The following is a 26417-nucleotide window of genomic DNA, read 5'->3' as shown; positions in this document are numbered from 1 at the left end:
TGTTATCTGTGCCCAAATCTGAAAGGAAAGTACAAATTAGAGATTTAGAGGTAAGGAGACACAAATAGACAACTAATCTTGGGACCTTGAGGTAAAGTATCACCAAGTAGAATGCACAAAGACTGAAAAATATTCAGAGTTGTCTCATCCAAAAGTCTGTATGCTATGTTAAGTATCTGGTTCTTTTCATTTAATTTTTTTCCCTTTTAGATTTTCTAAGAGCAATATGAAAGCATTTCCAGTAGAGAAATGACATGATCAGATTTCATTTTGCAGATTCTTAAATCTGTAGTTGAAAATGAGTGTAAACCAAGACTGAAGGTAAACAGAGCATTGAAGAGATTATTATTTTGATAATAATCGTATTGTTATCATAATAATGTCCATGATAGTGGTGACTTAAGGTGGGGTTAGAACCAGTGCTAATATAGATGAGTGGATGGATTAGAGTATAAATTTTTAAATACTTTTCAGCCCCAGTAGTATAGTTTTGACATATATTCTGTAATATGATTTTTAGCCTGCTAAAATTAGGTTATACATCCTGCTCACACACATAATTTTGAAAAATCTATGAAATGTTTAACTACAATTTAAATAAGAATTAAAATATGTAATATGTATTTTAATATGGATAGGACAGCACTAGTAAAGCAAATATTCCATAAAATTATCAAATAGCTTCTATGAAGGATTGCCACTGTCACTGAGAACAACTAGCTTAGATGACATTTAAGCAGTCACATGGACAAGTCTTGGTGAAAGGTGGTGTGAAGGTAAGGGAGAAGGCAAATATGGGTGGCAGAGTGGTTGTGATACATTATTGAGCATTGCAAATACAGAGTAAAGAGAGTTTAGGGCAGGGGAAAAATTATGGGTTCAGCATTAGCATGTTGAATTTAAGGAGCTCTAGAAATACTTAAACTGGAGATGATTAGTAATTAGTTATTTCATATGACTGAATGTAAATTTAAAGCTCAGAAGAGAGACACTTACTTGATTTGGTGTTTGTTTGTTTCCTTGTTTTTGAGACAGAGTCTCACTAAGTAGTTCAGGCTGGCCTTGAGCTCAGATATGGGTTTGAGGTCATTATTGTACAACTGGAAAACAAAGCCATGAAGCAGATGAGACTCCCCCAGGATACTGGGTTGAATTAGAAGAGAAAGCACATAGGCAGCAAGAAGCGACTGCAGGAGGTATTTCCAAAGGAAAAGAACACGGAGAAAGATGATATTTAGGTGCCAAAGAAAAAAAGGAAAGAGAGGGCTTATGGAAGGGGGGAACCGTTCTGCTGTGTTGGATACTACTCTGAGATTGAGAAAGATAGTGGTGAGATGTTTTATGATCTAGCTAGCAATCAAGAGGTCTTGTCATCTGCAGAAAGACTGTCAGTGGGCCAGTGGTATGAGCCTCACAGCGATGTGAGGCATTAGCCTTCCTCTAACCGCTGGTTTCTGTGTCTGGGAAACATGGCCATTGACAGTTTCTTTCCACTTTCTTTTTTTCGTAAGGAGTTTATTCTTTTTAAATTAATTTTATTGGTACATTTTAGGTATACAATATAATGACATTCATCATTGGAAATTTGCACCTTTACATAGTCTCTCTTGGTTCTTATTTTTCCCCCTTCCCCTGAACTCCCTTCAACCCCTCCATCCCTCCCTATTTACAAAGACTTTGTTTCCATTTTTTCATTTTCTCATATTAATTCCATTCCCTTCTATCCTTTCCCCTACCCCTCCCACTTCCCCTTTGCCCCTTTTCTTCCTATTTCACATTATCTATTATACCTTTTAGTCCTTATTTACACTTTCAGTTTTTCACACTAGAGAAGCTATTCGGTATTTACACATGCATGTCCTATTTATTTCACTTAAGAGTATCGCCTCAATTTCTTTCCACTTTCTAAAGTGTATGAAATGTAAAGAGTTTAATGTACAGCAGAACATGATGAATTTATGGGACAATTCATAGTTTTCACTTTTGCTCATCATGCAGCTTCCATCTTACATGTCCGATTTTACTCATCTCTCTCTGCATGTTCTAAAGCTGCTCAAAAGCATAGTCCCATGAGGTCAGGAAGGTGGAAATCTCAGGGTAGTAACTGTTCTCAGAGATGTCCACTCCACTCCTCCTCAGCTGTCTAGACCTCATTCTCTTGGGGCCCAAAGAACATTCAGACTTTGCCTTTGGATCACTTGGATGAGTGATTCACTGGGCAACTTACTGGGTGATTCTGAATGCAGATGGAACTAGGTTTGTAGGCTGCCTCAGCCAAATCATTAGGTATAATACTTGGAACAAGTTATATAAGCTCTCTTAGTCTCAGCTTTCTTATCTGGTAAGAGGGGATAACACCTACCTTGAAGACTTTCTTTGGCTCAGAAAATGGATTTGAATGATAGTTTTAAAATTCTTCTTGAAAGCTTTGTCTGGAGAGATATCTCTTAGTTGCTTTGGCTTAAAGCATTTCCTTCTAATTCCCACTCACCCTGGTTGTTGTTGTTGGCCCTGGACAATGAGCACAATCCATTTTTTCCTAACAGCTCTTCAAGTAATCAAATATTTTCTCTTCCATGATAAGCATTTCTATTTCTTCAAACTTGTTAAGGCTCATTTACAGCATTGTTACTATTTTTTAAAAACTCACTCCAAGGTGGCCCTGTTCATCTGGAATTGAGAAGGTGACATTTGATCTCATAGTTGAAGAACTATTGCACTTCATGGGTTATGCTCAGAGATGGAGAAGAGTTACAGTAAGGTGTAGTAAGACTGCATGCTTGGAAGTGTTTGAAATTATGCTGGCAAATACTGGTCAGAAAAACTTTAATGTTCTTTAAAGGACTTGATTCTATTCAGTTGATAATGGAAATTCCTCAGTGTTTTTTGAGTGGGTGTGAGGATGATCTGACAGATATTTGGGCACATTATTCCGAAATTATAGTATGTAGGTGGACTGAGGGAAAAGAAACAGAAAATCAGCGATAGTATATGTATGTAAAAGGAAAACTAACACTAATAATGGCATGACTTGGAAGAAAGGGGCATGTCTGAGGATTAAGTTAGGAAGCACCAGAATTTACCCTATTTCCTAGAACATTAAATATGGACATATTTATCCCTTTTTAGAAGCAAAACTTTTATTGATCTCTTTTTTTTTTTACAAAATATTGTTTATAATTACAAGGGAATAAAAAAATAAAATTAAAGCACTGGGGAAGTTCTCAGTTCTGGATAGTATGATAAATATAAACTTCCTAGAACAGGAGGCATTTGGATTTAATTTATAAGGATAGGCAGAGAGAATAAGGCACTCCATGTGAAAAAGCAATGGAAGAAAAGGAAGGTAGAAAGACTGGTTTATATTTAAGGGAAATTTCTTTTGGTTAAAGTACTGTCCAGTATTGTAGTCACTATGGCATGTGGGCATTTAAGTTAAAACTGGTAAGTAACACTAAAAATTCAGTTCCTCCATCACACTAGTCACATTTCAGGTGCTTGGTAGACACATTGAGCTAGTGGCTAGTACACTGGGCTGCAAAGGAACAGAACATTTCTGTCACTACCAGGTGTTCAACCAGACAGTGGTGGGCTACAGAGTGGTGATACGCAGAAAGAAATAAGAAGACATATGTCAGATTTTGTGTATAAATTATTGTCTTGGTGTATCATGTAGGATTTTTTGAGTATAAGAACTAGAAAGTCCACCTCAAACTGGCTAAAAGAACACATCAAGTCTATTGGCTCAAGTATCTAAAAAGTCCAGAAACACGTTGGGCTTCAGAAATAGCTCTTTCAGGGCTTTCTTGCAGTTTACTTTTGAGTTTCTTGTCTTTTCCATGTAGTGGCAGTGGTTCTAAGCCCCCAGTTCTCCACTGTCACAATCTAGAAGAAGACAGCTTCTCGTCCTTTTGATCTTATCAATTGGAGAAATGTCTGCTCTTTCCTAAATTTGTCCCAGTTGTGTGCCTGCCCAGTCCGATACTGTTTCACTGTAGCTAAGGGACTGCCACATGCTGACTGATACCTGATAACAATCAAGGTAGCATGAGAGATAATGCAGATGGGCTTAAGCTGGTGGGGCCAGTCTGGGTGGAGGATAAAGTCAGTCCTTCCCATAAACTGTCCAGCCATAAACTACTCTAAATGGGATTGAATGGGGTTTTGAAAAACATTTCCCGATGTGGATAGAACAGAAAACTGCTGTATTGTTTTTATTTTTTATTTATTTATTTTTTGTTGTTTTTCTTTGTTTTTATTTTTTAAAGTAACAAATCCTCACCTGCTTTGTATGATTAGGTTTGAAAAACATTTATATAATATTGAAGCAGAAGACAATCACACAAATGAAAGAATGTCTGAATTATATTTTCTTTTTAGTATTGTTAAAGCTTTACCGACCAATTATGTTGACTGGTGCGATCCAGTGGTGAGCTGACAGTGACCCCAGCTAAGAGAACAAGATTGTTCTCTATGTGGATGACTCTGTGCCAAAAGCGTGGAAACACCCCAAAGGAGGTGGAGGATGATGCTCTGTACCTTTTGGCCTTGGATTGTGACAAAATCTTGACTTTCTTTTTTTCTATTCCACAGTTAAGCACAGTTGAAATGTCATTATTGAAAATATTGTCAACATTGCCCGACAGAAATAGCACTTATCTTTAGCCAGAGAATGTTCTGGGACCATTAAGGAGATCTAGGGACTGCCTAGACTGTGGGCTGCAGTGTCGATGGCCATCACCCTCGTGACATTTTAGATGACATCAGTGATGTGGTGAAAAGCCCAGCCAGCTAAGAAACATAAGAAAATATTTCAATAAAAAGGTTTTTAAAAAACAAAAAAAATGTTATGGCTTTATTTAAAGTGTGATTTCAAAATGTATAATAGTTAATGTGAAATATGAAGAAAAGGTGCAAAGGAGAAGGGGAAGTGGGAGGGGTAGGAGAAGGGAAAGAAGGGAATGGAATTACATGAGAAAATGAAAAAGTGGAAAAAAGACTTTGTAGGGAGAGGTGGAGGGGTTGAAGGAAGGCAGGATATGGGAAAAAATAAGAATCAAGATATGTTAAGTAAAGGTACAACTCTCCAATGATGAATGTCTTTATATTGCATATCTAAAATATACCAATAAAATTAAAGTGTGATTTCACAAAAAATAATGAGCTCAAGGTTTATGGAACAATGTATGGGGAATTTAACACATGGTAAATGTATTGCCATGCAGAGTCTTAACTGTCATAACTATGTGGCCAAACAAAATTTTTATCATTTTGCTGTCATTTTTCAAAATGTTCCTGTGATAAAAATAAACATATAAACAAATTTAAAATTTTGTTTAAAACTCTCCTCAAATAAGCCAACAGACGGGTAAAAGCCTTCAATCTAGAGATCTTTGAGTCAGCTATGAAACTGATCAAGTTTTCATTAAAAGGGGAACTGTTACTTTTCATATTATAGCAACATTTATTCTAGTTGTTGGGAAAGTAACTGACACACTATGAATGAGATGTACTGTATAACACCTATGTAAAGTAAGTCATGTTTTAATTTATTCCTAATCATGACTAAGAAGAAGTAAGAAAAATCTTAAAATTTTAAATAAATATCTATGGAATTTGACAATGGAATCAATGGAAAATTTTCTTCGTGTTTACTGTTCTTCATTAACACATTAGCAAAGTTTCTTTTGCATGAAAATAATGTGAAAATAGAACACGTTTCCTAAAAAAGTTACATATTACTCTCTATAGAAATAATGATAAAACTAATAGCATTCAAGTCAAGTTTTAGAACAATTGTGATATCTTTCTCTCTCTTACTCTTATCATCTTTTTTCTTTTTACCCTCATAGACCTTCTTCTTTATCTCCCATTCTCCTTCACCTGTAAATGTAGCTGTTACATTATCCATCTTTAAATTCCCTCTTTGAAAATGAGAGAACTGTCCCCCTTTTCCTCTCCCAGAGCCGAGCTTGGTTTATCCTCTCCCCACTGACCTCTTCTTCAGAGTCTCAACTCATCCTCCACACCATTTTTGTTATCTTAATTTACATCTTTATCCCCTTCTAAGTTGATGTTCATTATATTCATTACCAAGTCCTTCTAATTATGTTTACATCTAAAAGTTAAAAAATATTTTCTCTATGGAGTTTGTGAGCTTTTAGAATTGTTAAATAAAGACTTTTCTATTTTTTAATATTTTGAAAAATATCTACTACACTGAGACCACTGATTGTGGTTTCCATTCAGATTGAAATAGAATTTGGGCATTTCATTGCCTGAGCTCTGAGCCCTGGAACATGGTATTGTTGTGAAGACTGGTCAGTGGAGATGGTTCCACATCAGCCATGCTTAGATACCCTCATTCTTTAAAAATGGTCATCATCCTCTCAATTTCCATAGTGATAGTAGCAATTATTAATTATTAATAATAGGTTTTCTCTGGTCCCCTCCTCTTCTACTCCCCTTAATCTCTTTTTTCTATCTTTTACTAACTCCAATTCCAAAATTTGAAAATGTATGGAAATGTTAGCAAAGGAACACAAATGTGACTCACTCTGACAGAATGATGTAGACAAGAAGGGACAGAATATCTGAGTAAAAGGAAATAGGATGCTGATTTTTCTTTCCTCTTTGTCCTTTCCATTCAATGGCTGCTTAGATACTTGAATGATTGTTTTTAAAAGTATGATCTATTTGATCAGTATTGTACATTGAACTCTGATGATGGTGTGTGAAAATTGGACTAGGGCAAGGATAAACAAGAAGCAGGGAAATAATCAGGATATTATTAGCCCAGGGCAAGAAAAAAATGAAGGATGAAGAAATGATCTCAAAGTGAATTCAGTAGAGGATGTAAAATAATAGTTGCATTGTTGCTATAGAATTTGTTGGACTTGGCTACACTTGAATGATTAACAAAATGATAGTGACTTTATTATGAAAAGGAAACTGATGAGAAAGATCAGAAATGATGACAAGTTTGCATTTAATGCTTATTGATGAAAGTCTTCTTCAGATCTAGGTAGACTTTTCACTTAGGTAGATGACAGAGAATGGGAGGAATGGAGTTGAAAGTAGACTCCAAAGAAACAATAGTTAAAACTTTATTATTACTGTTATTTATTATTATTATCATTATTATTATAATAGGACAGGGTCTCAGTATGCAGTTCAGGTTGACCTTGAACTCACTATATAGCCCAGGCTGACCTCGAACTTATGGTGATCCTCCTGGCTCTATCTGTCCAGTGCTAGGACTGTAAGAGTGCTCCTCCACACTCCATGGTTAATACTTTAAACAAACAAAAACTTTGGATAGACTTCAATTCTTGAACTATTATATATTTTAAAAAGGTGCTTTACAAAGAATCTGAAAAAATACTATTAGAAATTGTAGGAGAATAGTAAAAGTTGTAACCTAAATGAAAAGATATATTTCTTGTCCCCAGACAAGAGTGTGTGGTCGAGTTATAAGTAAATATGTATAGGCATAAAATAGAAAAGTACACTTCCCACTCCTGGTTTTTTTCCCTTGACATTTATTTGTCTCTGGAACAAAGAGGAGGAGGAAATCATCTTGCTCTGGTCTCTACTGAGTCAAAAATATATCAGACAGCTTTGGTTTGCTCATTCAGAGCCACCCTCAACATCCTCTGCTCTTATTGAGGATAATTAAGCTGGATTATATCTGTGGGCTTCCTTATCTCCTGATTTCCTGTTGGGTTTGCTCAGTGAACACTGATAAGAGGCCACATGATGATAGGAAAGTTTCATGGGATCTTTTTGCTCCTTTTGTTACTGTGTGTGACTGCCCCCCCCCAGTATCTTACCTGGAATAGCTAGATTTTGTAATCATCAATGTACTGTATAGCCTAAGAGGGAGCAATGCTAAATATCTGGATTTCTTATTTCTCCTTTTTCTCCTCATCCTTCTCTTCCTTCTTTTGTGGTACTGGGAACTAAACTCAGGGCCTTCACAACGAACTATATCCTAAGTTCTTTTATTTTTATTTTGACACAAATTCTTCCTAAGTTGCCAAGTTGCCCAGGTGGTACTCAAACGTGTGATGTTCCTGCCTCATCCTCCCAGAGTGCTGGATAACAAATGTACACTACTAACCTGATTCTGGGATTTGTATTTCTAACTACCTAGGTTTCCCTTTACAGCTCTTCCACTCACACATGTGGGGTGGTACTTTGCTAAATCTGTGGAAAAGTAGAAATAGGTTCTCTTGGTACCTGTTAGAAATACAGAATCTTAGAGTTTAAATCTACTGAACTGGATTCTACACTTTCAAAAGACAGATAATTTATATATACATAAAAATGGGGAAATCTGAGCTAGTTTACAATATAATTAAGAGTATGAACATTGTGGTCAGACTGACTTGGTCTTGAGTTTTGACTCTATTACTTAGCAGCTGTATGAATTTTTGGCAAGTTACTATGACTTTCTGACTCTCAAGACTTTAATGTGAAAATTATAATAATCCCAGGGTCATTGTGAAGAGTCAGTAAGGAAATCTGACACTGTGTTAGTGTGCAGTGCTTACTCATTAAACAAATACTATTAAAGCAAATAAGAAGGAGGCCTTAGCTTGGGATTGTCTCTGTACCTGGAACACCCAGGCAAGCAAACAAAACACAATTCAATATGAACAGTAAAATGAAGCTTAAGTTTAACCAATCAGAAACTGCCTACTAACTTCTAATTAGAGACTCGCCCCTAGATCATATCCAAGTGAAGCCAGCACCTACTTGCACCCAATCAGGTAATTTCTCTATTTTGCTTTTGTTTTGTCTGTAAAAACTCACTGCTCACACTGCAGAGCAGAGCTCTCTGAGCCTGACTTTGAGTGTTGCTTGATATGTGGTTCATTCTTTGCTCAAATAAACTATTTGTCTTTTTTTTCTTTTAAAATTACCAGAAGCTCAGTTGTCAACAAGACATAGGTGGTTCCAGGCATCTGACAACTTTAGTTGTTTTTGAGTCTTGTAGACCAAGATTACACCTATTCTGGATGAGGGCAGCATAGTGGAGTACCTAGAATATTGACCTCCAAGGTGAGAATGCATAAACTGCAAGCTTCCTTTGAAAGGCACCCTTAAGGAGTAGCAGATATTTTTCAGAAGCAGAGTGCCTCCCTATCACATGTGAGATCCTGGGTTCAATCCCCAGCACAGCTAAAATCAAAGCAGAAAAGTCACACTGAAATACCTGAAGTCATTTCAGCTTTTTGAACAATGTGTGCAAATGGGATCTCAAGACTACTGGACTATATTAGCACATCCCAAATTGTACTCATGGAACACTACCCTCGTGACTTTCTCCATGGCAGGGACAAAAAGACACCTATGGCCAAATCAATTTAGAAACTTATTTCCTTATAAGGGAATTCCAATAGTTTTTTACCTTATCAAAAACTTAAAGGAAGCACTAAATAAAGCATCCCTTAACTTAGTATAGTTCAATATTTCTGGCACTTAGAGAAAACTTTCTCTCTGTCTCTGTCTCTCCCTTTTTCCCTCTGTAACCCCCCTTCCACCTTCCTCTTTTCCTTCCTTCCTTCCTTCCTTCCTCACTCCCCTTCCTTTCCCCCTTTCCTTTCTCTTCCTTTCCTTTTAGATTGGCTTTCTGAAGTCATTTCTACATATGTTAGTTTGAAGGGTTTTTTTTTTAGAAAGTCAAGAAGGAAGGAAATTTTTGCCAAAGGCAGTCCTCCATAGTTATTGATCTGGAGGATTGCTAGGATTTTGGGATTTCTCGAGAGTAAGCACTCCTCCTTGTAGGAAGACAGATAATTAGGAACACAGCCTTTAGGAGTTGGCTGACATTAGGTAAATCTCTGGCTCCTGTTTTCTGTGTCTATAAAGGGGTGTGGAATCACCTTGGTGGCTCAGAGGGCAAGGCTCTGTCTGAGCTGTGAAGAAACCTAATATTGAGAGTCATCCTTGCCTCTGTATGAGAAGGCACATATTGTTGCTTATGAAATGTACAGGTGGACTTTAGTGTTTTTCTTCTGCTGTGTCTCAAGCATGGTGTTCTCCCCAGTGAAAACTGGGCTTCCTCTCCCAGTATAAGGCTAGGAAGGCCTGACTTTGGCTTGACAAGGGCTGACTGATTTTGATTAAGTGCCCAAACCTGTATCACTTGCTTACTGTAGGTTTCAGAAATATGGTCACAACCTAGAACCAAGCCCAAAGCTTGTCTCAACAGATGTTTTATGGTTGCTTCTTCTCTCACCTAAACTTCCAAGGCTTTTTTATTATGAGGACACACACACACACACACACACACACACACATACACACACACAAAACAATTGCCAAGTTCTACTGCTTGAAGCTTATTTTCCTGTATGCTAATATGTGGAACTGAATAAGCAAGTATATCATGCTTTGGCTCAGTAGAAAAGGAAGACAGATAGTGATACACCAACAAAGTTCTACAAGCAGTTAGAGAAAAGAAACAAATCACATACAAAGGAAAGCCCATCAGAATCACAGCAGACTTCTCAACACAAACCATCAAGGCAAGAAGAGCTTGGAGTGACATATTCGAAGCCCTAAAAGAAAACAGCCTCCAACCCACATTGATGTACCCTGCAAAACTATCTTTCAAAATTGATGGAGAAAGAAGATACTTTCATGACAAAGAACACCTTAGGAACTTCATCAATACAAAACCAGCACTCCAAAGAATTTTACACAATAGCCTAGGAACAGACATTGAGGATCACAACCCCAGGAAGCAAAGCAGAATGAACCCATCTGGTATGACAAGAAATTAAATGTAAAGGGGGGGAACCCAACAAAAAGAAAAAGTCATGGCAATGACAAGTCAATATGTTTCAGTTATAACCATCAATGTTAATGGTCTCAATTCACCAATCAAAAGAAACAGACTGGCAGAATGGGTCAAGAAGCAAAATCCAACAATATGCTGCATACAAGAAACACACTTAATTCAAAAGGAAACTCATAGACTGAAAGTTAAAGGGTGGAAAACAATACTCCATGCTACAGGAACCTGAAAAAACCAAGAGTAGCTATCCTCTTTGCAGATCAAGTAGATTTCAAACCAACACTGATTAAGAGAGGCAAAGAAGGACACTACATCCTTGTAAAGGGAACAATCCAACAGGAAGACATGACAATCATAAATATCTATGCACCAAACACTAGTGCATCCAACTATATAAAACAAATACTAACGGACATGAAAAGTCGTATATGCATTAATACAATTGTAGTGGGGGACCTCAACACCCCACTGTCACAAATAGATAGATCAACTAGACACAAAATAAGTAATGAAATACTAGAACTCAATCAAACTCTTGAACAAATGAACTTAACAGATGTTTACAGAGTATTCCACCCCACAAAATCAGAATAAACATTCTTCTCAGCTGCACATGGGTCATTCTCCAAAATAGACCACATACTCACACATAGAACATGTTTAAGTAAGTGCAAAGGAATTGAAGTTATCCCCTGTATATTATCAGACCATAGTGCGATGAAATTGGACATCCATAGCAAAAGAAACTCAAAAAAATTTCATAAACATGTGGAAATTGAACAACACACTTCTGAATAACCAATGGGTCACAGAGGAAATTAAAGAAGAAATCAGACAGTTCCTTCAATTAAATGACAATGACAATACAACATATTGGAATCTATGGAACACAATGAAAGCAGTCTTATGAGGGAAATTCATAGCAGTGAATACGCGTATCAGGAAAATAGAATGAGACCAATTAAACAACCTGATGCTGAACCTCAAGCTTCTAGAAAAAGAAGAGCAGGACAACCCCAAACCTCATACAAGGGAGGAAATTATAAAGATCAGAGGAGAAATCAATGCAATGGAGACTAAGAGAACAATACAAAAAAATCAATGAAGCCAAGAGTTGGTTCTTCAAAAGAATAAAAAAAATTGATGAACGCTTAGCCAAACTTGTCAGAAAAAGGAAAGAAAAGGCCCAAATCCATGCAATTAGGAATGAAAAGGGTGAAATTACAACAGACCCAGCAGAAATTCAGAGGATCATCAATACCTACTTCCAGAACCTATACGCCAATAAGATGGAAAACACAGAAGAAATGGACAGATTCCTAGATACATATGAATTACCAAAGTTGAACGAAGAAGACCTAAAAATTCTAAACAACCCAGTATCCACCAATAAAATTAAAAATGTATTAAAAACTTATCAACTAAGATAAGCCCAGGCCCTGATGGCTTCACTGCTGAATTCTACAAGACATTTAGAGAGGAACTACTGCCACTACTGTTTAAACTCTTCAATGAAATTGAAAGGGAAGCAATACTCCCAAATTCATTCCTGGAAACAAGCATCACCTTGATCCCCAAAGCAGAGAAAGACCCAACCAAAAAGGAGAACTATAGGCCAATCTCACTAATGAACATAGAGGCAAAAATCCTTAATGAGATAATGGCAAACAGAATGCAGAAGATCATCAAGAAGATCATACACCCTGATCAAGTGGGATTCATCCCAGGGATGCAGGGATGGTTCAATATATGCAAATCAATCAATGTAATACACTATATCAATGGAGCCAAGGACAAAAACCATATGATTATCTCCATAGACGCAGATAAGGCATTTGACAAAATCCAACATGCATTTATTATAAAAACCCTACAAAAAATTGGAATAGATGGTCTCTACTTCAAACTGATAGAAGCCATCTATGAAAAACCAACAGCCAATATCATACTAAGTGGTCAAAAACTGAAATCCTTCATACTAAAATCAGGAACAAGACAAAGATGACCACTATCACCACTCTTGTTCAATATAGTTCTGGAAACAGTAGCCATGGCAATTAGACAGGAGAAAGAAATGAAAGGAATAAAGATAGGTAATGAAGAAGTCAAAGTTGTCATTAACTGCAGATGACATGATACTCTATATAGAAGACCCCAAGAACTCCACCAAAAGTCTTCTAGACTTAATAACTAAATTTAGTCAAGTAGCTGGTTACAAGGTCAACACACAAAAATCAATAGCTTTCCTCTACACCAATGACAGACTCACTGAGAGAGAAGTAGTTCAAACAATTCCTTTCACAATAGCATCCAAAAAACTGAAATACCTAGGAATCAGCCTAACGAAAGAAATCAAAGACCTTTTCTCTGAAAACTATAGCACTCTGAGAAGAGAGATTGAAGATGATATCAGAAAATTGGCAGACATCCCCTGCTCCTGGGTAGGAAGGATTAATATAGTGAAAATGGTCATACTTCCAAAACTGCTATATAGATTGAATGCAATTCCAATTGACATCCCAGCAGCACACTTCACGGACCTTGAGAAAACAATCCAAAAATTCATTTGGAACAAGAAGAGACCCAGAATAGCAAAAGCAATTCTAGGTAACAGAGACATGGCAGGGGGCATCACAATCCCCAACCTGCAACTCTACTGAAAAGCTACTGTGATAAAAACAGCATGGTACTGGCAAAGAAACAGACCTGAGGACCAGTGGAACAGATTAGAAGATGCAGAAACAACACCAGACACACTCAACCATCTCATCTTCGATAAAGGAGCCAAACACCCTCACTGGAGGAAAGATAGCTTCTTTAATAAATAGTGCTGGAAAAATTGGGTTTCAACATGCCACAGATTAAAACTAGACCTATATCTCTCACCATGCACTAAACTAAAATCAAAATGGATTAAAGATCTAAATATTAAAATAGAAACTCTGAACCAGTTGGAACAGAGATTAGGTAGAACTCTTGAAGACATCGTTGTAGGAAAAGATTTTATGAACAAAACCTCAGTTGCCCGTGAACTAGCACAAACAATCAACAAGTGGGATCTCTTTTTTTAAAAAAGCTTCTGCACAGCAAGAGAAACCACCAGCAGTGTGAAGAGACAACACACAATGTGGGAAAAAATTTTCACCAGCAGTCCCTCAGACAAAGGTCTACTATCTCAAATCTATAAAGAACTTAAAAAGATCAGACCTCCCAATTTTAAAAACCAATCTGAAAATAGGCATCTGAAATGAACTGACATTTCTCAGACAAAGAAGTCTAGCAAATAAATACATGAAAAAATGTTCAACATCACTGGTCATTCGAGAGATGCAAATGAAAACAATGTTGAGATTCTACTTCACTCCAGAAAGAATGGCTGCTATCATGAAATCAACCAATAACAAATGCTGGCAGGGCTGTGGGGAAAGAGGAACACTGCTACACTGCTGGTGGGAGTGTAGACTGGTGCAAGCACTGTGGAAATCAGTATGGAGATACCTCAAAGAACTAGGACTGGAAGTCCCATTTGATCCTGCTATTCCACTGCTGGGGATCTTCCCCAAAGAATTAAAAGAATCATACCACAGTGATATATGTGTGCTCATGTTCATAGCAGCACAGTTTTTGATAGCTAAAACTTGGAAACAGCCCAAATGCCCATCAACTGGAGACTGGATAAAGAAAATGTGGTTTTTTAATAAAATGGAGTACTACTCAGCCATAAAAAATGAGAAATTAGAGACATTTATAGTTAAGTGGATGCACATGGAGGCGATACTCTTAAGTGAAATAAATAGGACACACATATATAAATACCGAATAGTTTCTCTGGTGTGAGAAACTGAAAGTGTAAATAAGGACTAAAATGTATAATACGTAATGAAAAATAGGAAGTAAAGGGGCAAAGGGGAAGGAAGTGGGAGGGCTAGGGGAAAGGATAGAGGTGAATAGGATTAATATGAGAAAATGGAAAAATAGGAACAAAATCTTTGTAAATAGGGAGGACTGGAGGGGTTGAAGGGAGGGCTGGGCAAGGGTGAAAAATAAGAACCAAGAGAGACTATGTAAAGGTGCAAATTTCCAATGATGAATGTCATTATATTGTATACCTAAAATGTACCAATGATTAGAATGAATAATCGATAATGCAAAATAGGAAGAAAAGGTTCAAAGGGGTAGGAGTAGTGGGAGGGGCAGGGGAAAGGGAAGAAGGGAAAGGAAAAATGATGAGAAATGGAATAAATGGAAATAAAGTCTTTGTAAATAGGGAAGGGTGGAGGGGGTGAAGGGAGGGCTAGGAATGAGGTAAAAATAAGAACCAAGATGCATTATGTAAAGGTACAATTCCTAATGAGAAATGTAATTGTGTTGTATACCTAAAATGTACCAATAAAAGAATTTAACGACAACAACAAAAAAGAATTATAGGAGTTAAGGAAAGATTAGAAGACGATGCAGAAAGAAAAAGAAGAGAGGTACAAGCCAATCTCCCTAATGAACCTAGAGGCAAAATTCTTCAATAAGATACTTACAAATAGAATTAAGGTATCCATCAGGAAGATTATACACCATGACCAAGCAGGATTCATCCTGGGGTTGCAAAGATATTTCAACCGATGCAAAGCAATAAATGTAATATATCACATTAATGGAACCAAGAACAAAACCAACATGATCATCTCAAATGGCACAGAAAAGTCCAACTCCTGTTCTTGATAAAAAATCCTGCAGAAAATTGAAATAGGTGGTCTTTTTCTCAATCTGATAAAAGCCATTTATGACAAATCAACAGTCAACATCACACTAAATGGCCAAAAACTTAAAGCTTTCAGTATAAAATCAGGAACAAGACAAGGTTTTTCACTACCATTCTTACTCAATATAGTTCTGGAAACATTAGCCATAGCAATTAGACAAGAAAAAGAAATAAAAGAATAAGGATAGGAAAGGAAGAAGTTAATTAATTATTATTTGCAGATGACATGATACTCTACATAGAAGACCTTCAAAACTGCACAAAAGACTTCTAGATTTAATAACCAAATTCAGTAGCATAGCTGAATACAAAGTCAGTACTCAAAAATCAGTAGCTTTCTTGTACACAAATAACAAATTCCCTGAAAGAATAATTAGGGAAAGAATAATTAGGTAAAGCACAATTTTCACAGTATCATCAAGAAAATGAAATACTTAGGAATCAATCTAAAGAAGGAAGTAAAAGACCTTTACATTGAAAACTGCAGTATTCTGAAAAAGGAGAACAAAGAGGGTATCAGAAAATGGAAAGATATCCGCTGTTCTTGGCTAGTAAGAACTCATATAGTGAAAATGGCCATACTTCCATAATTTTTATACAGATTTAATTCGATCCCAATCAAAGTATTAATGACATACATCACAAAATTAGAGAAAACAATCCTAAAATTCATTTGGAACCAGAAGAGACCTAGAATAACAAAAGCAATTCTAGGTAATAGAGACATGGAAGGGGGCATCACAATTCCTGAGTTGAAATTATACTAAAAAGCTACAGTGATACAAAGGGCACAGTACCAGCAAAAATAACAGACCCAAAGATCAATGGAATGGACTAGAAGATGAAGAAGAACTCCAAACCCACTCAGCCACCTTATCCTTGGCAAAGGGGTCAGGCACCTTCACTGGAAGAAAGATAGCATCTTTAATAAATGATGTTAGAAAAACTGGATTTCCACATGCCAAAGACTAAAACTAGATCTGTATTTCTCACCATGCACTAAACTAAAATTGAAATGGATCAAAGATCTAAATATTAATACAGAAACACTAAATCTGCTGGAAAATAGAAGACAGGCTTAGGCAAAGGCTTTATGAACAAACCCCAATCATACAGGAAATAGTATAATGAATCAACAACTGGGATCTCATCTTATTAAAAAGCTTTACCCAGAAAAATAAACCACCAACAGAGTGAAGAGACAACCCAAAAGTCGAAAAAAATTTTTTGCCTGCTGTTCCTCAGAGAAAAGACTAACATCTAGAATAGATAAAGAAGTAAAAAAAAATCAGACTTCCCAAATTTAAAGACCCAATCCAAAAATGGGCATCTTGAATAGACATTTTTCAGATGAAGGAGTAGAAATGGAGAATAAATACATGAAAAACTGTTCAACATCATCATTCATTCAAGAGATGCAAATTAAAAAAACATTGAGATTTCATCTCACTCTAGAAAGAATGGTTACTATCAAGAATTCAACCAATAAGAAATGTTGGCAGGGCTGTGAGGAAAAAGGAACACTTTTCCACTGTTAGTGGAATGGTAGAGTTGTTCAGCCACTGTAGAAGTCAGTGTGGAGAGATCTCCAAAAACAAAACTAGAGGTTCCATTTGACTGAGTTATTCCCCTTCTTTGTATCTTCCTGAAAGAATTAAAAGCATCATATCACAGCAATATATGCACACCCACATTTATAGCAGCATAGTTTATAATAGCAAAATCTTGGAAATAGTCCAAATGGCCATTCCCCAATGAATGGATAAAGAAAATGTGCTTTTTAAAAAATGGGGTACTACTCAGTTACAAAGGAGTATAAACTCAAGACATTTCTAGGTAAATTAATGAACCTTGAGACTATACTCTTAAGTAAAATAAATTGGACATACCTGTTCAAATATCACATGGTTTCTCTGAGAAACCAAAATTGCAAATAAGGACCAAAATGTATAATAGATATTGTGAAATGGGAAGAAAATATTCAAATGGAAAGGGGGAACCAGGGAGGCAGGAGGGAGAAAGGAAGGATGGGAAAAGGTAAAAAGAGAATAGAAGGAAAAATTGAAACAAAGATTTGTAAATAAAAAGGGGAAGAGGAGTTGAAGGGAGAGGAGGGAATACAGCAAGAATGCTTGCCTTCTATAAGCCTTCACTGCTCATGGGTATTCTCATTACTAATGTAGACTATTTGAATCCTAAAAGGCAAATAGCTGAAGAATTGATAAACAGAGCTAGAGTGGAAAAATTATTCATGCCACATTATAGAAAGTCTGGGACTAGAAACAAATTCTCCAAGCTTTCAGCCTAATGTTTTTGCCTCTGCATACATGGAAAGTCTCTGTGAAGAAGTACTTGAAGAACCTTTGAGCAGTGGAGCAGTCTGGTGAAAACTGTCACGGGCTTGCAGTGAAAAACAAAATTAAAGCTGACTGCGCCATGCACTGACAGGGTGCTGTTGTGCAAGCCAGGCAACTCTAATGAGTCTCCTTTCTCTCATTTTGTAAAATGTGACAATGACCTTCATTGCTTTCCAGGAATATCATGAAGTTCTGATGAGATGAAAAAAGACATTTAAAAATTGTAGAGCAGCAGACATACAAGAGATTTAGTTTATATTTATATATTACATGCTTCAAAGTGGTAAGGAAACATATTTGGTTTATCGGTGTATTGAAAATGATTTGTTTGACAGGTTTTGCTTGGAACAGGGTGGATCAAATAAGATAAACACTGTGCAGGTCAGCAGGGGTGAGCCCCAGGGTGCATCTGAGAATGATAAAATTCACCAACAGTAAGGGCCTGGGATTTAGCTCAGTGGTTTTGCCACCTGCTGCGCAAGCGCAAGGACCTGAGTTCGATCCCCGGTACCAAAAAAAAAAAAAAATTTACCAACACTAAGGTTGAGAATTCAACTGCCTGAAGTTCTCCATGCCTTCTACTTCGTATCCAAGTTTAGTATCAAAGAAATGAAAAGTGATGTGAACTTTTGCTTGAAACTTTTGGCAAAGATCAAAAGAAATCTAATTCAGAACTTAAATCTTCTTACCATCCTTTCCTCCTCAGTTCCTCCCAATTTTTATGTCTCTTAACAATCCGCAGCCTTTCTGAGTCTTTGAACTTTCACTATCACACCAAATCTCGATTTGATTGAAAACAGGAAAACTGAGCCTATTTTTTTCTCATCTCTTGCATTTTTTAGCTTCGTTATTTTATGCTTTTAATTGATTAAATATTTGCCTTTATGATGAAAATTCTGTGCCTTCAATTCTCCAACTCTGTGCTCATTTTCAAAAATACGGCAGAAGCAAAACTGAAGTGCTCTGAATTCGTCTTTCAAAGTTCAGGAAGGAGTGAGGTTGAATAAAATAGGGAAAACAGAATTTTTATTAGTGCATTGGGGAAGAGTAAATGCAATATATACACAGTTAAAATAGTTTTTGTCTCTCCAAAGAAATGATTGGATTGTGGATATGTGGATGTGAAGTTTGTGTTTGGGATCAGATGAGCAGCAGTTTGGGGAAGTCTCCTATTTTTTATTAATATTCCTGAAGATTTTTATTTTTATTTTTTTCAAGCATAGTCTATCTCATGATCTGAATTTTTACTGCTGATCAAACCTCTTCAATGCTGGCTTAAAGTAGCTTTATTTATTTTTTAAAAAGGACATATCTCTAAATATTTAATCTCTTTAAATACTGAAAGCCCTTCTCCTGGAAGAAAACGCCTTTGTTGATAAGAGTTAGTACTGATTCATCATCTTGGAACATAATTTGGGGTTGCTTACTGAGAGGCCTTGGCAGGATAAACCACTCTATTTTTGAACACCATGGTGTGGATAAGTAGAGACCTGAGGTGGCCTAGCTGGGGTGCTGCAACTTAATATTTGCATTGGGCCAACTGCCTAACCCAACTCTAAGATTTATCACTTGTAAATAAGGATTGTCTTCCAACTTCATGGTGTCTGATTTTGTAGAGAGCACATAGAGGAACTAACATGATGCCTTTGCATATCCTAGTTTAAGGGGTGACAAATAAACCTAAATTATTAGATAAAAGCAATTATAGTAATAAATAATAATTTTATTATTAAAAACATAATGGCATGCATTAATGAAAGTCTGTACTGTGTTAGACATTGCGCTGTGTTCTCTACATGAAGTGTTTCATTTGCTCCTTACAAAAGCCCTTTTTTTTGAACACTCTTATTGTTCTCAGTTCATAGGTGAGAAAACCATCAATTAGGTTAACTGATTTGTGCAGCCTCATGGTTAATGAAGGGCAGAGTTGAAATTAAACCCTAGCCCAATGCTACAACATGAAATTTTAACTACCCTAAGGTGCTTATGAAAGGATTGGCCCAGAAAAATCATTTTATAGAGAGAAGATTGAAAATAGAACTTACGGGACTAGCAATTTGGGGGATTTAAGATTATAATCAATCTATCTCCCTACCTCTTGTCATTGATGTACATATATAAATGATATAGTGTATAATATGCATATATCATATACTGTAATATATACAAGTTTCCTTTGGTCGCTACAATGATGAGGTGCTCAAAGTGATTGCCATCAGCTCCCGGACTTTTATCAATACAAGGAACTGCTGAAGTGTGTATATCTTTTTTAGCAGACTCTGTGTATGGTCCCCACTTACATTGTGTACACCATTTGGATTTCACTCCACTGCCCTAGGCTCCTCTAGTTTTTCAGTATTTAGCATGTTCACTATTGTGATTACTACTTAAGAACACAAGAGGGTACTAAAGGACCTCTATTCTCTGGTTCTTTAGGCTGAAGTGTTAAAAAGCAAAACGTTTGTTTTTTTCTTGATGTTATTTCCACTTCCAAACACAAATACGAAACTTTAATATTTAGATTTCTACACACACAGACATTTCCCTAACAGTAAAGTTTCGAGTTTTGCTAATTCAGTGTTTGCAGTGACTTTTAAAATCTGAGTACCACGAATGACATGAATAAGTATTCACTGTGCATGGTTTATAAATATTTCTCCCATTTGGTCTGTGGATTTTTCACTTTCATAATAGTGCCCTTTGAAACACAAAACATTTAAATTTTGATAAAGTCCAACTTATCTATTCTTTTTTATTATTTGTGTCTCAAGTTTTCTCTTCTTTTTGAATAGGAATGTGTTGCTATGTTTACCTTCAAGTTTAACATTTGAAGTGATTTTGCTTAGTTCAGTCATATGTTAAACTACTATGCTTATTATATGAGTGGGGTCTCATCCATTGATAAATGGCTGCAAAAGCACTCAGGAGAGAAAATACACTTGCTTAGGAGAGAAGGTTGATTGATTTGCCTGGAGTTATGAAGCTAATAAAAGGCAGAGTTGAGAATCAAACATATGTTTGAAGTCAAAGCCTATTCTTAACTCTCAGGGGTTTCTAAAGTAAGGTCTACTTGTGGTGATTCCAGATTCTCTCTATTGCTGGACAAATTGCTAAATAACACATTTAAAGCTGTTTTCCTGGTCTTTGTGTGTCTTGGTACATTCTGATCTTACAAGGGCTATAGAAAGAGGTTGAGGCACACCTTGAATTGATGCCAAATATCTTCTATGAGTTGGAAATACAGACTCAGTAGAAATACGCACATGCCTGATCTAATCACCTTTTGAGTTAGGAGTGTGGTGCTAGGAATAATGAGATCAGAAATGTTTCTGTCCCTGGTAGGAATGATGAAGCTTTCTTGTGAATGTCACAAATTGAGAAGGATACGAAAGAACTTGTGCATATCTCAAAGAATGTTCAAGATGATGAAAAGATAGGCAACACCATGTCTACGAATAAGAGTAGGGAAGTGGATGGCACTTAGTCCAGAGATGGGTCAGTTGCCACAGAATTTACTTTAAGAATCTGAATGCCTCTCCTAAAAGAGAAGGCAATAACTGCTTCATAGCCCAGAAGTTAGGCCTGTAGAATTTGAGTAGAATTTGCTGGGACTTAGAGAAATCCCAGTCAGAGCAATCTAATGATAGACTAGCTGTCACATAGACTTTGACACCACAGAAATGTGAGTATAATTCTTGGCTTAATTTCTTATTGCCTATATGGTCCTGGAAATTATGATTATGAAGAAGAAAAAATTTTACCCTATTGAATTTTTTACACTTTTCTGCACGTTCTTGTATCTTAGGCTTCATTCCGGAAAGTCTGGAAAAAAGTAGAACATAAAGTTAACATATGTTAAAACAATAAACTTGGAAATGCAGAGTGGAAGTCACATGGGCTAAGGTGCTGAGGGAGGAGACTGGTGGAACTCAACAACCTTGGAGCTGTGTCCTTGAAAGAAACAAGGGGATAGAAGTGGAATTACCCCAAAGACTCATCAAGCATTGGTAAGAGAACATATCATAAGTTGGCAGTCAAGTCATTAATACAGATCATGTGATCACATTAGGCATTTGGGCCAATGTCATAAACCATCTATGACATTGAGTTTTATTGCCTCTTCTTATTGTGGCTGAGTGCTGCTTATTGCCCTATAGGAGTGGTGGCTCTTTGACATACTCATTTTTGTTTAGCTACATTCTAAGGCTCTATTGTGATAATGAGAGGCCTGTTGAACATGTGCGGAGGAAGGATCACATGGAAGGGAAACCTTCACATCTATGATTTGACAAGAGTGAATAGTAGTAGTTTGAGGCCTACCCCATGCCACCCCAGTCTCCTTCAAAAGCAGCAATACCAATTATATGTTAACCATTTCTTTACCCACCCATCCAATTACAGTTAACTTTTCAAGATCTGTTTTCTTTATTGTATATTTTTATATTAATCCTCATTTCATAGAGTTTCTGTGACGTTAAGCAGAGTAATACATGAAAATATTATGTTAGTATGTAATAGTGGTTATGATGAGTGATGAGTGAATTTTCATTTTGGATTCAGCATTTTTCAGACTGCTGTGTAAGGGACAGATTACGCTGTGTCAGAATGACTTGGAACAGCTTCTAAAAACATGTAAGTCTAGGCCCCAATCCAGGTACTGTGACTTAGCACATATAGAGCAGAGTTCAAGGCAAGGTGTTATTAACAAGCTGATGTCTTCAGTAGCTCTAGGGAAAAAAACTTTTTTTCCCTTTCCCAGCTTCCTTTGGATGCCCATATTCCTTACCTCAGTACCACCATGATGATCCTTCTGGCTATGTCTCCTCAATCTTTCTTCAGCTAAATTTTAAATCTCTGCCATCTCTTCCTGCCAAGCTCTGGGAATCCATCTTTTGTCTTGGAGATCAGAAAAGTTCTTTAATCACATATTCTCTCAAGATCTCATGCTTCTGTAGCTGACTCATGATATCTGGGTGGCTAAACTCAAGAGCCAATGATTAACTCTGATTTTTGCCAACGAGTCATCCCAAAGGCAAGGTTAAAGAACTTAGTTGACTGAATTAGGGAAGAAACAATAATTTAAGTCAATGCTAGGAACAAAATGATTTTAATGAACATTTAAAAATATCCATCTATACAATTTTTAAAATTCATTCTAACATTGAAAGCCAAAGCCAATTTCCTAAGTCTACTACTAGAGCTTGTGTTAGTATTCCACTACACTTGATGTGCCATCTTCAGCTTATTTATTTCATTAACTTTGCAATGACTTTTAGCCTTTGGATTTCCAAATGGGTGCTGGCATATCATACCTTTACCAATACACTTCCCCACTCTTACTAAATCTCTCTCACTCATGTGAGAGCATCCTATTCTCCAACTCCTCAGAAAAGCTGAATAACAAGAGATCTGCACACCCTGGGTTAGGCTGCTGGTTTGCCTTTCCATAATTTCAGCCAACTCTCCCTGTGACTCAACTCTCTGTCTGCAAAGCCAGGCAGTAAATTGCAGAAGTCATCTCCTGCCTCTTCTTTTTACCCAAGGAGAATAGGATTAACCCACAACACACCTGAGCACAGGGCAGCTCCTTTTCTGTTTGTTTGTCTGGCATTAAAAGGGGATGGTAACTAGCTTAAGGTTTAAAATGAGTTTCTTCCCACAGGTCCCTGCCCACCCTTTTAATACCCAGGTACACATCAAGAATGTGAACTCTTCTCAGCAGTTAGACTGGTCCAGCTTCCTTAACGCAAGCTACTGCTTGTCTAAGACTGCCTCACCTTTCCAGCTCTTCCTTTTCAATTTTATAATGAAATAGTTAATATAGGGAGGCAGCCTGGATTAGTGTGTAAATTATTCTGTGTTTGCATCAGACGAAATATGGATTGCTTCCCAATTCTGCCTCGTACTATTTATGTGACCTTGGGCAAATTATTTAATTTCCAGAGGCTTCTGTTTCCTTCCCTGTAAAACAAGAATAAAAACACCTACAACATGTGATTGCTTATAGGGATTAAGTAAAATAAAATGTGTGTGGCACCCATAGTCCTACAGTTTGTGGAAATTATTACACTCTATTATATTTGATAAGAATGTGTTGAAATCTATTGCCATGGAATTAGGTAAAGAAGGAGCTATAGTCTGTGCCCTCAAAACACATTGCAGACTAATGGAAGGAATAGGAAATATCAGACAGTAAAGACAATAAAAGAAAGGGGTGAAGTAAACAGAAAGAATTGAGTAATAATGAAGTGGGAGCAACATAGCTGGGAAGAGGGTTTCGAAGAAAACCTCACTGCCAAAGTGTGGGAGGGCAGTGAGACCTTGTGCCCATCCTGTGGGGAAAAGCTTCCTCTTATCATTGTGTGGTACTGTTACATTTCACCACAGTAGGACCATGAAAATTTATGTTTTTTTCACTTTGTCTTTTCTGGGCTACACACAGATCAGTGGTATAGCTAGCTGCAAACTTCAAGAAAAATAAACAAAATACATTTTTCCTCCTGGTTTAATTGTTTCTGCCTTGCTCTACTATGGCAATCTGGCTCATAATTAAGAAGTTTGAAGATTTGGGGAATTTTTGTTTTGGCAAATTGGTATTTGTTTGTAATTGACAGGTTAAAATAGATCTTTTAAAAACTAGGATTTTTTTTTAAAAAAGATAAACTGTTTCTCCAAGCTCCCACATGCTGAGTGTAACCAGTTACCCTCCAGTCCTGATGCAAAGGTCAACACTTGCATCCCTCTGGGCCACAGCTTGGCTAAATCTGTACTTAGACAATTCTCGGTTTTTGTTCTACCATTGCTGTGAATTGGAGTGCTACCGTGTGTTCCAAGGGAGGTATGCTGGCTAGATACCTACCCATTTGGGCCAAATCATGGATAAAATTAGTTCCATTTTTCAGGGCTTTTCTTGTATTTTCTTTTTTTTCAATATTATTTTATTGGTACATTTTAGGTATGCAGTATGACATTCATCATTGGAAATTTGTACCTTTACATAATCTCTCCTGGTTCTTATTTTTCCCCCTTCCCCTGCCCTCCCTTCAACCACTCCATCCCTCCCTATTTACAAACACTTTGTTTCCATTTTTTCATTTTCTCATATTAATTCCATTCCCTTCTTTCCTTTCCCCTACCCCTCCCACTTCTCTTTCCCCTTTGCCCCTTTTCTTCCTATTTCACATTATCTATCATACCTTTTAGTCCTTATTTACACTTTCAGTTTCTCACACCAGAGAAACTATTCGGTATTTACACATGTGTGTCCTATTTATTTCACTTAAGAGTATCACCTCAATATTCATCCATGTAGCTATAAATGTCTCTAATTTCTCATTTTCTATGGCTGAGTAGTACTCCATTTTATAAAAAAAAACACATTTTCTTTATCCAGTTGCCAGTTGATGGGCAATTGTGCTGCTTCCAAGTTTTAGCTATTACAAATTGTGCTGCTATGAAAATGGGTGCACATATATTACTGTGGTATGATTCTTTTAATTCTTTGGGGAAGATACCCAGCAGGGGAATGGTTGGGTTAAATGGGACTTCCACTCCTAGTTTTTTGAGGTATCTCCATACTGATTTCCACAGTGCTTGCACCAGTCTACACTCCCACCAGCAGTGTAGCAGTGTTCCTCTTTCCCCACAGCCCTGCCAGCATTTGTTATTGGTTGATTTCATGATAGCAGCCATTCTTTCTGGAGTGAAGTAGAATCTCAACGTTGTTTTCATTTGCATCTCTTGAATGACCAGTGATGTTGAACATTTTTTCATGTATTTATTTGCTAGACTTCTTTGTCTGAGAAATGTCAGTTCATTTCAGATGCCTATTTTCAGATTGGTTTTTAAAATTGGGAGGTCTGATCTTTTTAAGTTCTTTATAGATTTGAGATAGTAGACTTTTGTATGAGCAACAGGAGGTAAAGATTTTTTCCCACATTGTGGGTTGCCTCTTCACACTGCTGGTGGTTTCTCTTGCTGTACAGAAGCTTTTTAATAAGAAGAGATCCCACTTGTTGATTGTGGTAGTTCATGAGCAACTGAGGTTTTGTTCATAAAATCTTTTCCTACACCAATGTTTTCAAGAGCTCTACCTAACCTCTGTTCCAGTCGATTCAGCAATTCTGTTTTAATATTTAGATCTATAAGCCATTTAGATTTTAGTTTAGTGGATGGTAAGAGATATAGGTCAAGTTCTTTTTTTTTTTTTGAGAAGTTGAAACCCAATTTTTTGAGCATCATTTATTAAAAAGGCTATCTTTCCTCCAGTGAGGATATTTGGCTCCTTTATTGAAGATGAGATGGCTGAGTATGTATGGAGTCGTTTTGGAATCTAGTAATCTGTTCCACTGGTCCTCAGGTTTTTTGCCACTACCATGCTGTTTTTGTCACAGTAGCTTTGTAATATACTTTCAATTTGGGAGTTGTGTTACCCCCTGCCATGTCTCTGTTGCCTAGAATTCATTTTGTTATTCAAGGTGTCTTCTTGTTCCAAATG

The 26417-nt window shown here is 36.8% G+C and overlaps 1 non-coding gene across 1 annotated transcript; it reads left to right on the top strand.

Moving 5' to 3' along the window:
- The first annotated feature begins 4387 nt into the window (after nucleotides 1-4387).
- On the top strand, nucleotides 4388-4510 carry LOC147826673 (small nucleolar RNA SNORA65). The gene has a single exon (XR_015438877.1). It is a non-coding gene; the product is annotated as a small nucleolar RNA SNORA65 (small nucleolar RNA).
- The last annotated feature ends 21907 nt before the right edge of the window (nucleotides 4511-26417 follow it).

The sequence above is a fragment of the Heterocephalus glaber genome, unplaced genomic scaffold (assembly GCF_053883595.1).
Source record: "Heterocephalus glaber isolate CG9 unplaced genomic scaffold, H.glaber_assembly_v1.0 deba00001463, whole genome shotgun sequence".
NCBI classification, from domain to species: domain Eukaryota; kingdom Metazoa; phylum Chordata; class Mammalia; order Rodentia; family Bathyergidae; genus Heterocephalus; species Heterocephalus glaber.
The sequence above is the reverse complement of the archived record's forward strand: the minus strand, read 5'-3'. Positions and strand labels throughout refer to the sequence as shown.